We start from the raw sequence: 13,886 nt of genomic DNA, 5'->3' as shown, positions 1-13,886 counted from the left end.
AGAGAGAGAGAGAGCGGAGAAAGACAGAGAGAGAGAGAGAGACAGAGAGAGAGAGCGGAGAAAGACAGAGAGAAGACAGTGAGAGAGAGAGAGACAGAGAGAGAGAGAGAGAGACAGACAGAGAGAGAGAGAGAGAGAGAGACAGAGAGACAGAGCAGCCAGGCTCTCTGTCCTCCCTCCCAACTGGAGCAGAGAGCTTCTCTGTTGGGGCAATCGAGTGGTGAAGTAATGAGTCCCAAAACTTTGAAGACTGTTAGCCTCTTAGCACTCCTGGTTCCCTCCTCTTAGAGTCTATGGGTTATTTGAATGGGTTTTCTGTAAAATGTCCTAAATAAGGTCTGTGGTTAACACAGGCTAAATACATTTAGACGTTTTGTTCTGCAACATAAAATACGTCCGCTTAAACCCGATTTTTGAGCTTTTATGGTTTTATTCATCAAAAGGCGGTTGCTAACAAGTGGTTAAATGGGACGACAGTGTTTGTCGGGGATGTTAGACATCATCACAGCGAACACAGAAACTCATTAAAACCACTCCATCTTTACAGCTTTACAGAGTTGCACTCGAACATTTATCTGTTTCTAATATTTTTGATTATGTTTTAACGTGTTTTTACAGTGTATGTGGTGGTGACATTTAATACATGCGACCACAATGTAGTTCGTGTATAGCCTAACAATAGCTTTTTGCTTCTGGTGATTTAATTCATGCTTCAAAACACACAAAAGTGGTGAAGATTATCATGCTGAACAAAATGTGTAAGTCTCATAAACTTGTGTTTGTCAGTTTATTTTTGGCGATAACCGAAAATCCCATTCAAAAATTTCATAAGGTTTTTGACGAGGGAACCAGTGTGATGCTTACTTCTTGGTTGGCCTACCAAAACACGTCATCCCTTTACCACTCTATACAATGTGGAGAGTTGGTGCTGGAGACGGGCGTGTCTATCTCTGCTATTCAGCCAGTATGTCTCAGGTGTAAGAGGCCAATTAGTGCTTTTAGGGGGGTCAGGCTTGGACAAGTTTGGGCTCAGTATTGTATGATGTCGGACGGGCCGGGTTCGGTTCAGGTTGTCATTTTTTCTGCCCCTTGATCTGTGCTTGCAATTGAGTTCCCTCGTAATTTGTACAGGTATTGCTGTACAGTGGCAGTGATAGCTGTTACCTTATATCCTCTACAGCTGTCAAATAGACTGAATTAAACCCTCTCCATATCTGTCTGTCTGTATGGGGACAGGTTTTATCAATGCAGTAGTGTCAGAATCATGTGAGATGCAGTCACAAACTTTACAGATTTGTAGATGAGGTCGCAATCAAGGCAGAGTACAAGGATGGGTATGGTTCAGGCAAGGACACACACACACACACACACACACACACACACACACACTCACATGCCCCTGGCCTATGTTTGTGTTAAGTTGTGGATTGCTGTAGCGCAGCTGGGGTGATCATATCACAAGACGGTCTCTAGTTTTACCGTGATCATTAAAAAAATGTTACTGTGATAATTAAGGCTGCATTCTGAAGACCTTTTTGTTTCAGATGTAACTTGCACTTAAGTCTCTCCTTAGCATTCCTTTAATACTGAGACAGACTCTCATCACGCCGCAGCGCTCTGTGCTTTCCCTCAGACACAGATGGGCACTGTAGGGGGAGATTTCCAACTGCGAGAACAGACCAGGTGTGACATGAACACCACAATCTCTTTGCCTTTGGGCTGCATCTCTGATTGAAACTCTCTCCTGTTGTGGGAGTGCCGTGAAGCGGTGAGACGCAGACACCGCTTAGTCTGAAAAATTAGTGCCATCAGCGTCTCAGCATCCGGATTAATGAGAACCCGCGGTGCTGAGCCAGGCAAAGGCTGCTCATTTGTTTGGGCACCCATCTCCATTAAACAGCAATAAGGGGAATTCATGGAGCTCCATCAGAGCGTGGGGGTGCGTTGGAGGAGCACGCGTGGTGGGATTCGTAACACGACTAAGCTCATCACGCTGGGTAATCTCAGATGAAATTAAAAAGCCGTGGACAGCTGCAGGAAAAAAAAATCTTTTTTTTCCTCCTTCCTCTTTTCCCACTTTACTTGCTCCTTTCATCTTGTAAGCATTGTTCCCAGGCACTGTTTGTTGGCGCTGCTCCGGTATTGTATGGGTGCCAACGAGGCAAGTAATAAAGGATAATGTCATGTACTATGTACAGATATGGAAAAGTTACAATGTGCCATATGGAGTTGGGATGTACAGTAGAAGAAATTGTAATTATAAACAAAGATAACAACTGTTACTGCGTTTCATGTTCACAGTTATTCCCCATCTTCCATTTGAAGTGCCGTGGCTAAGGAAGACACAACTAACCATGCCTTCTGTTCTATTTTGCATTGAACGCTCTGTCAGCGTTGTATGCAGCTCAGAGGTTCACAGGAGGTTTTTGGACTGAACCAAGCATATCGCAGCATCAGTGCTCGAATAGCTTCTTTGTTCTTAATGTTTCATGCAGAGGCTGGAAAAAAAGAAAGCCCACAGCACCTCAAGTAGCCCTGCAATTGTATTTAGATGTATTGATTCGTACGTCTGACCAGCCTGTGTGAATTTTTGGTTTTTCATGGCCCAGCGGATATAATAGAATTGAAGGGAGAGAATGTGCACCGGCACAAAAAAGCCATTTAAAAACAATTAGCATGTATCATTAGGCAAGATGAGAGCGAAACACCTGAAAGAGAAGCAGGAGGAGGAGAGCGAGAGGTATGAGGAAGAATGGAGAGAAACAATTTGGATAATAGTCAGGTCAAGTCGTAATAGTCCAAGGACATTTGTGTCAAGGAGGAGTCAGGGTCCCCTACTGGTCTGATGATCTGTTATGCACCAATGTGAATCATGCGGCTGCTCTTCATATTATAATGGTTTTAAATGATTTCATGATCCTGTCATTACTGTAATAGTCTAATTGCTGCCACTCCATTACTGTCCCGGGTGGCAATAAAAATTGCATTTGAATGGTAAAATGGACTGCATTTATACAGCGCTTTGGTTGTCCTAGTGACCACCCAGAGTGCTTTGCAACACAAGTACCATTCACCCATTCATACATATCTTACCCAAGGACATTTCAACATGTAGATGTCAAGAGCCACAGATCAAACCATCAACCCTCTGCCGCTCAGAGGGTAGATCATTGGTCTATCAATCAGAGACAGAGAATCTCACTTTCAGGCCTAAAACCATCAGTTCAATGAAAGTTGTAATTAAACCAGGAATACCTCACGATTGTATGCCTTGAATCCATGTCTCTAAAACATAGATGCTTCACCCCCCCCCCCCCCACAGGAAGCAGTTCTTAAGCAACTCGACCACCAGTTCTGCACATTCATGTTACCTTTTCCCCCTATTACTACCTGCTGCCCAGACTGCTGCCTGAGTGACAGCGTTAACTGTCAACATGTGGTTGTGTGGCTAAACCAGCTTCTCTGTTATGCAGCTCCCCTACAAGCCCTAAGACACCTTTTCTAGGTAACCACTTATACAGTGGCACTGAACTAAGATTACTTCTTTGGGAAATATTATAACAGGGACAAACACACACATACACACACTATGATTAATTATGATTCTTTAATGAGAAGTTCACCAGGACACACACCACTGGAGTGTCAAATTAAACTTATAATGAACAGCCATTTCTTGTGGATTGATGAAATTCTGAACCTTGATAAGGTCAATTCTGATACACTACACTAAATTGGCATTTTCACCTGTCAAGTCATTACACCCGGGCTCATTTCTCCAAAGTATGTCAGTGACACAAATCCACAAAACCCCATTAGACCTCACACTAATCGAAAGAAGAAAATAATCTAGCTTTTATAATTAACACCGAACAAAATTGTATACCATTATTTTGTGGGGTGACCTGCGGTCAGGAAATAATGATGCCAAATATATGCAAACGCGGCCGTAGGTATACGGTACATGGTTGCCGACACAAACATACACATAGATAAAGCACACAAAGAGCTACACAACTTTCTATTAACAGAAAATCACCATGGGAGTTAGAGGTAATAGTATTGAGGCAATAACAGTTTTAGCTAATGTAATCAGCATTCTTTATGGTGTGTTGAGCTTGTGTGGGCTCCTCAGAACAAAATCATTTTCTTTTTCAGAGTCTTTGGGTGAAAATGTTTGCGAGATTGAATTCAGTGAAAATGTTCTTCTGTTGGTGCGGTGTGCAATGTAAGGTGAATACAAGATCACCACATCAAATGTTTGCTGAGTGATACGGCTTTAAATAGTCTGTATGGGGGTTAGGTAGCTCCTTTTTAAGATGTCCCAAGGGAAAGGTTACCAACAGCCCGGGACAGGATGCTATAAATCTATTTTTGTTCAGCCTTTGCACACCATACCCACAAAACTGCACTCAAGCCTTCGCTGACACACTGAGCTCCAACTCCAATGACTGCGTAATGTTCAAATTCATTTCACTTTGGTGCTGGCGGGGATACTGCCTTACAAATAATCAGTGTTGTGTTAAATGAAATACACAGTTATTCCAGGCCAATAGCCCTTTATAGGGTAAATTAAATATGCTCCATAGTGATAGCCAAAATTTCTTCAGCTGTGCTCACACGCACTTCATCCACAGGAAAACAACATCATATTGGTGATGCTTGTGGGGAAAACCTCCATCAGTACAATTCTTAACCGTATACTAAGGATAGCGTTCACTTTTTCATTTAATCCTATACTCTACAAACCAAAAACTCTGACTTTAACATGGGAGGTCACTGTTTACAGTTTCCAACCATATGTCAACTTTACGTTTTGTTTTTTTTCAACAGGTTCATGATTATTCCAGGACATTAACCAAACTGTTATTATTGTAACCATGACAGTGAAGGTTGCCTAAACAAAGTGGTTAACACAATCTGAAAAGCATGGCTTAATGTTTGCTACAATGTGAAAACATTCAGCACTCTTTTGTGGTTGATTACTGTCTAAGATCATTCTATCATTTATCTGGCTCTTGTTATGGTGAAAAGATAAAACCATTCCCAAAGTTGCGAAATCCTGACTCAGCGTTTTATAAATTCCTGTGTTTTGGCGTCTGATGATCCTTCAAACTCACGGCTCTATCACCTTCCTGGATCGTATTTTGTCCTCTCGCCAGTAGCTGAAACAATACACCCCTTGTTTTTTTTTTTTTAGTTAGTGTTGACAGCCTGGTGCTGAACCTACAGTTTGTCTACAACAGCTGAAGCAGCATTCGGTCATCTGTCAGCTTAACACTGGATGTGGTAATCCACAGTACTGCTGTGCAATCACAGGTGTCTTGCAACTGCCTTACAGCCCAATACAAAATCTATGTAGCTAAATTCCTAATTTGGAGGAAACCAGTCTAAAAAGATGCTTTGAGTTGCAGTTGAGTACCTAAATTGTGAGCCAATACGTGACTACTGCAAACACACGTAGTGATACAAATTGTAGCAATAAGATGTTTTTGAGATGGATGACTGAAAAACATGAGTTTCCCCTCTAAGCATTTCCATCGTCTTAAAGCCTGTGTAGTCTATATTTCAAGATGTATTTAATTGTCAATGATTTGAATTAGGGCTGGGGCGACGTGACGTGACACGTCGCACTGTTTCACACAGCGTGCCTCATGAGCAGCGCTGAGTGTGTCGTTTTTTGTTTTGGCACTCATGTATCAAGTTAGAGCGTGCACACTGCTCCCCTGAGCAGCACTTGTCAGGCGCGTCTGAGCTGCGTGTCAGAGAAAAAACAGTGGCTTCCGTTTTGTTTTGGGTTTTTTTTGTACATGTGACGCTCGCGTGACCACTTTATACTGCAGTTTAAAGTCTCTCTCTGTCACAGAGATGAGGAAATACAAAGATGTTTGTTTTACCTCAACTTCCTTGCTTCCCTTTCAAAATAAAAGCTATCTGACTGTGTCTCTGTGGACAGAAAGTCATTAGTTGCTGATACAATGCATTTTATTTTGAAACATTTACAGAATGGGGTTGTCAGCTGTGCAGGAGCTTGTATAACTTCATAAATGAATGGAATATGTGCTCATAAATATGAAAATACAACACTCATATCAGCAGGCAGCGATATGCCTTAAGGCCCAGTTAAGGCTGGACTATTTTGATGCAGAAAGAATGGACTAGTTATAATTATTTCTGTTAGAGAAGAGTTATAGTGTTTTTCAAAATGCACTAATTGTACCGTAAGATGTTTTGTTGGACTGCTAGATTTGAGGGTTGTTATTGTAACAAAGAATAACTGTTGTCGCTGTTATATTAATCAAGTAATAAAAAAATAAAAGATAGATCAATAAAAAAATAATCGATAGATTAATCGAAAAAATAATAGATAGATTAATCAATAAAAAAATAATCGTTAGGTGCAGCCCTAATTTGAATGTTACTGTACAGGTGCCTTACATATACAGACAGAGTCACAATTGCACAGCTGGAATTACCATTGTTTGCGTCAAGAAGGGGTACTGTAGGCATGTTAGCTCTTCCATGATTTAGAGTAAAAAGTATTTCACTGACAAAAAGATGGTCTTCTCATAAAACCGCGCTGTCTATGCAGTACAAAGACACAAATACTTTTGAAATTGTTGGTACCTGACCGGTTGTGATATTCGGTTATGCTCAAGAGGTAAAAAAAAAAAAAAAACAATGCAGTGATGCAATGCAAGTTGCCTGTACAGCTAAACAGTACACTAAAATATGCTCCTGTAAACATTTTAGGCAAGAAGTAGGCAAATCAGTTACAGATTTTCGGTTCATTATCAACTGATGTTGCCTGGTTTTTCAGCCTCCATTTTAACCCTCTGGGATCATTCTGGTTATTTTTGTCCAAATGGATCATTTTTCACATGAGGTCACTGCCATTTTTGACCCCCGCCAAAAAATATTTTTAATATAATAAATGAGGGGAGGGTGGGGATGTTTTTTTTATCACAGTCTTAGATTTGTCAAAAAAATTAGCAACAACATTGATCTTGATGCATTTATAGTTTTTGTGCAGAGTCAGATTTAAAATTTAGGACCAGTTAAAGCCACTAAGGACAATAATGCCCACTTCCAAAAACTGCTAATTCTTTTTCACTTTTTGGGGTTAAATCTTTTAATCAGCTTAAGTCCTGATGAAAACTACCAAACACTTATTATTTTCAGGATTTTAACCCTTTAAATGCCGGTCTGATTACATGATGTCACTGCTTTTCATGAAAAATGAATATAAATAAATGAAGGGCAGATGGGAGATTTTTTTTTAAATCCTAGTCTTGGATATGTCAAAGATTACCAACAACATTGACTTTGATGCATTTATAGTTTTTTGTGCAGAGTAAGATTTATAATCAAAAACCTGTTAAATCCATTATGGACAAAATGGCATTTTCCAAAAACTTCTGTAAAAATATTTCAGAATAATATCTTTTTTCCCCAATTTTTGGGTTAATTCTTTAAATCAACTTCAGTCCTGATCAAAACTACCAAAACATTCAATTATTTTCAGGATTTTAAGCCTTTAACAGCCAGTTTGTTTACATGAGGTTACATGAAAACAAATGGGAAAAACACAAATTTATGAAACTCACAGCCATTACAGAATATAATGATGCATTCTGTAATGTCAGGTTTTTATTTCGGAGGAAAGTCGTAAAATTTGTCATTTTTTATTGTATACTACCAAATGGCAACATTTTCCTATCATAACCCTCTGCATGAAATGCTTGTAATTACTTGGTTTCTGTGCCTGTTGAATTTTGGAGCCCTGCCAGGTATTAGAATAAATCTACGCAACTCATATGATGTAGGTGTGTTGGTACAGATGTCAAAGTGTGGTCTCAGCTGAGAAGTGTGTGTGTGTGTGTGTGTGTGTGTGTGCGTGCATGTGTACAGTGTGCATGTAAAGAGAGAAATATTTTCACAATTTTCACCTCACAATTTTCACTTCTCTCTCTCTCTCTGTGTCTCTCTCTCTCTCTCACGCACGCATGCACATACACGTGCGCGCACACACACACACACACACACACACACTTTCACACATTCAAGCCCCTCATACACACACTCATACATTCATGCACATAAGATATTATTCAATATACCCAACATGGTCTAACTCCCTACTCGTCACATGGTGCCGTTCTGTCGGGACCCTCTGAATCTACCTATGATGTTTCAGGTATCCTTCTACGTCAGCTGTTCACCAGGAAGCTGTTACAGTGATATCAACAAATGCACATGGTGGGATGAAGCAGCCTTTCACTGTGATGTCACAGCATGCAGAAAGCAGCATGATCCTGATGTTTCCACAGTGCAGATTGTCATGATGGTTGGGATGGGGTGGTTAGGTTTAGGCAAAAGAGGCCAATGGTAAGGTGAAGAAAAAAAACACACATCCACAGGGGAAGCAATCTCTAAACTCATTCATGAAAGTCGGTTGTTTGTGGGCACCATCCACCCACCCACACTATAAGCGCACTCGTGTTTCTTATACTATGTGGTTACTGTCAGCGTTATAATCTGATGCGATCCTTCAGTATTTCTTTAGTATATCTGAACAGGACTGGCTCTGTCCAGTCATGTTGTAAACTGACACCACCTGCGCGTGTTGAATGTGGACGTGCCCGATGTCCGCCAGCATATGATAACAATGCCATCAGTTCTATCCAGCCATGTTGTCAAGTGACACCGTCTGTGCACATTGCATGTGGATGCGTCCGGTGCCTTCCAGCTGTCCGCCAGTGAATAACCTCATTCTCATCTGCACCGTCTGTGTGCATTGCATGTGGACGCGAAAGGTGGCCTTTGGTGTCACACTTGTATGCCTTAGGCACTGACAGAGCAGCGCTCTTACTTTGACATCTGTACCATTACATCTACATCATATCAGTTGCATAGATTTACTTCAGTACCTGGCAGGGCTCCAAAATTCAACAGGCACAGAAACTACAAAATAACAACCATGTCATGCGTAGGGTTATGATGGGAAAATGTTGCCATCTGCTAGTATACAGTAATTATGACAAATTTTACTACTCTCCTCCAAGATAAAACCCTGACATTACAGAATGCATTATAATATTCTGGAGTGCATCAAAATCATTGTTGTTGTTCAAGATAGGGTTAAGATCCTAAAAAAAATAATTACATGTTTGGTAGTTTTGATCAGGACTGAAGTTGATGAAAAGATTAAAGTCAAAAAGTGGGAAAAAATATTAATCTGTAATATTTTTATAGCAGTTTTTGGAAGTGGACATTTGTGTCCTTAGCGGCTTTAACGGGTCCTAAATTATAAATCTGACTCTGCACAAAAAACTATGAATGCATCAAGATCAACGTTGTTGCTAATTTTTGACATATCCAAGACTGTGATAAAAAAAACATCTCCCAGCCTCCCCTCATTTATTGTATTGAAAATGACTTTTTTTTGGTCAAAAACCGCAGTGACATCATGTATTCAAACTGGCATTTAAAGGGTTAAAATACCAACAATATTTAATCATTTGATAGTTTTGATTATGACTGAAGTTGATGAAAATATTTAAGCCATAAAATTTGGGAAAAGCATTTTTTATATAGTATTTTTATGAAAGGTTTTGGGAGTGGACATTTTTGTCCTAAATGGCCTTAACGATATTTTTTTAAAGTGATCCCAGAGGGTTAAGAATATAGGAAACAGTACAGTACCCATTTCCAGTTCACAAGTTTTCTTTACATATTTTAGGTGAAAAATAAGAAAAAGATTGATGGCTTGCTTTTATATTCTGTGTACGAGGTGGCGGCGGGCATACAAGAATGATCAGAAATGTCTTGTGGTGCATTTTTACTGTCAAATGAGCAGGGACATCTGGGCGCTGGCAAAATGGAGGGAAGCAAAACTAGGGCTGGGTGATATGGCAAAAAATATTTTTTAAAAGCTGCTTAATAGCGATAAAGTCAGCACATTAGTAGTCCTCTTCTGCGTCACCCTGGTATCTTATATCATCTTGTTCGTTTGTTTTTGGACGTGGAAATGTTGTTTTATTACACAACATCTGTAACAGTGTCCCCTACACTACAGTGAAAACACAAATTGACAGACAATGGCGGGGAAAGACTTTAAAAAAAAGACAAGACAAAGAAACAATGCTTGGCCCTGTAGGGGGTCAGGTCAGGCATAGGGGCCCGCCGAGCCTATTCTACACTGTTTTGAATTTCTCCTCACCTCGGCACACTCACCTCAGAACACACTAAACTTGCAGTGAAAAATGGACATGTACTGTCAGCAGCAGGCGTACCCCCCTTGCAAGCTGTTTGAATCTATCTAGGCCTATCGATATTGAGTAAAAATGACCATATTTTGTCAGTCATTGACGCACTTTTTACCGCGATCCCGTATCGAGATCATTTTATCGCCCAGCCCCGACTATCCATAAACAGTAAGGCTTTAATAAATGCATCACCATAATAAATATATTCTATCAAGTAAATGGAGCTGAGTTCACTAAGTTCAGACTCACTTGCTACTACATGCATACAGCAATGTTTTTTTGTTTTACAGAAGTATGTGTCCCATTCTCATGAATGCGCTATCATGTCAGAAACACCTAGAGGTAATTTCTTCAGTTTAACACCAACATCCACTTAAACCAGGATAAACTGGTTGAGGGTGAAAGCTCACTATAACCTTGTATCAGTCTTTTTCTCGTGAACCCAGTATCTCAAGAGGGCCATGGGGGAGTTTCCACAAATTTGGCACAAAAGTCCATTTGGACTCCAGAATGAACTGGTTAGAATTTGGTGACCAAATGTCAGATATCAAGGTCACTGTAACCTCATAAAACATGCTTATGGCCATATCTCAGGGCTTCCTATGCTACTTATGACAGAACTTCACACAAATATCTACTAACATAATGATTAAGTACTGACATTTTATATCCAAAAGGTCAGCCTCACTGTGACATCGTAATGTTCTGCAAAAACACTTTTTTGTCCAGAACTCGGAACACGTAGTCAGATACTGAATTGGTGACACTAGTATTGAACCTGTAACCTGTATTCTCTTACTGTAGAGATCTTCTGTGCTGCCAGGGGAAGATGTTTTCACAGACATGCATGTAAACTGTAAGTGCATATTGACTGGTGAGGGGAGGGGACACATACAACCACATGGCTGTAATTTTGCTTTCAATATATTCAGCAACAGCTCTATTGCTTTTCTTTTATTGAAATTCAAGTGGTTGCATTCATTCAAGCTGCTTTTTTTTTGCAGCTGATTGGAAGAGATGATAATGAACATTGGACTATTGTTACACGTTGCTGGCAGAAAGCCTTAGTTATTGGGAAACATGAGCTTTCTTTGGGATGACTCTAAGAAAGGAAATCTTTTTTTAAAAATTGATTTTTACTTTAACCTTGAAAAAAGAAGGCATTGGAAATAAACTGAATGCAAATCTTGAACTTTAGAACGATATTACACTGCCCCCTACTTAGGAATGTGCGCAGGAGAAATGCCAATTGTCAGGTGAACTTATGACCTTTGTTGCCTGTCAGCCACTGTCTCTTTATCTTTGCAGTTAACGGAACAAAGCACAGCAAAGAAAAAATCCCCATAGTTCATTTTTTAATCTAAATTGGACAGTATTAGAAGATTAATAAAACAGTATGAAAGAAACTGACTTGACTTCAACACAGTTTGTGACCATGTTAAAATATACTATTGCACCTCTTGTGATACAGTATTAATTGCCTTTTGTGAAAAGTCTTTGCCAAGTGTCTGTGGATTGCAGCGACTCTTCAAAGAGCCTCAACATCACAAAATCCTTCTTTTCCATCAGCTGCTCAATCTCAAAAGTGGCCTTTAAAATCAATGCCTTGTTTCTGGCAGCACATAGATCATTACAAGAATCACTGCATATTCTATCTTCACAAGTGTGTGTGCTCTGTTTCAGTTTGCACTGTTCAGCTTCAAAAGGACTGTTAGAGCCACTGAAGGTCTCATAAAGATTTGGCTCCATTTCAGGCTAATGCGTTGCTTAAGAGTGAATCAAGACTTCATTTGACTGTTCAAAACTGGTTCTTCTTCTGGTCTGGTTTGACAGAGGAAGCTTTGAGGTTCTCCTAATCCAGTGTTTAAAATCAAGATGTCTTATCATTAGCTGATAAAATGATGCACACTGGTTCACCTTTTAGTGCCCCTAAACATCTGATTTTGTGTGCAACTTGTACTGTTTCTAGACTTGCACAGCATTTCGTAAAACTGTAAATGTGGTATCAATTTGGTTAATGTATTTCTATATTTACTTGTGTTTTATTAATATGCAAAGTACTTATTAGTATGCAAAGAGCTATGGTTAAGGTGTGATCAGGCAACGTACACTTGGCTAGTGTTGTGGACAAATGATTTGGTTAGGGTTGATAAAAAGATAAACATCTGTGACGAACCTCTTCAGCATTGAAGTTTAATGAGCTAGATGCGCATTTGCCATCCCAACCTTCACACCCATATTTTTCATCTTGCTACAAAGAGGGCATACGTATTCCTGTGTTGGTACTAAACCCTGACACTGGACATTATTCACAAATAATCATCCAACATATCTCAAGGTATTGTGCTTGTATGATACCACTGAATATCATGGTAGGTGATCTTTACTGAGTCTGTTTACGTGAATGCAGATTAATCTACCATCAAAGGATCTGCACTAAGTACACATCAAAGCATATTTTGATGAAGGCTATACCATGCTGAATGGGTAAGTATAACATATGCTCAGCAGTAATGGGCTGTGAATGGTCTTTTATGGTGCCAGTATAATATGATGTCAGGAAAAGATGATGTTTGAGGAGGTGGAGGAGCAGCAGGAAAGATGAGATCAAACAGCATCGTACTGAGAAAAGCAGTGGGGAGGAATCTTATCTGAAGTGATTGTCTTGTTTCATTTTATTTATTCCCTTTTTCTTTTTTTATGAACTGATAGATACAATCAGATAATCCCAACCAAAGCTAAAAATGAACCCAATTCAAACCAGCCTAATTAGACTAGATTATGTGCCTTCATAAACCTGTTTTCTTACTGAAACTTAATGGACTACTCCCAAAAATAACATCTTCCAGAAAATTCAATAATAGTTTTTGTAGTTAGAGACTCTGTTCTGTTCTCCTGTATTCCTGAATAAAAAGTAACATCCTCATAATGAGGTACAGAACCGTGTAATCACATCAAATGGACGAGCCTGTAGCTTTGTAGCTCATCCTTGAAGTATAGAGCTTCATGGTGTTCACATCCCTTTGTTCACGCTACTTGGGCCGTGATACTTTAAATCATTATTCCAATGCAGCATGAGAGAGGGGATGCAGTAGATGATGAGCTGTGATCTAAGAGACTCCCCAGCTGAGCGGGATGGACACTGAATGCTTTATTAGTGTGAGAGCTCCACAGAGGCACATGTTTGAGGCTTGTATTGGTCAGTCGCAGTGGAGTAAGCAGCTCATTCTTCTGCTTATTTGAGCCTTGATGTGGTTTCAAACAGTGATTTTCAAGCATTTAATTCAGCTGGGGCTAAAAACAAGACATTTTACTTTGCATTTAGATGCTGTGAGAAAGCCATTAATCATTTAAACATGAAATTAAGCTATCAAAGAATATGGTAAATGAGAATTTTATGGGAAATATACTATTACTATAAAGTAAAATGTCTTGTCTCTAGTAACAGATGAATTAAATGCTTGAAAATCACTGTTTGGAACGTATGTAGCCATCAAGCGCATATGTGATACTAGGGCTGGGCAATATGGCTTTAAAATAATATTGCTATACTTTAGGGCTATATCACATTACACAATAGATCTTGATATCTCCAAACGTCCTCTTAACTAATGTTAA

Source organism: Plectropomus leopardus, chromosome 10 (genome assembly GCF_008729295.1).
Source record: "Plectropomus leopardus isolate mb chromosome 10, YSFRI_Pleo_2.0, whole genome shotgun sequence".
Taxonomy (NCBI): Eukaryota; Metazoa; Chordata; class Actinopteri; order Perciformes; family Serranidae; genus Plectropomus; species Plectropomus leopardus.
Note: the sequence above shows the minus strand (reverse complement) of the source record.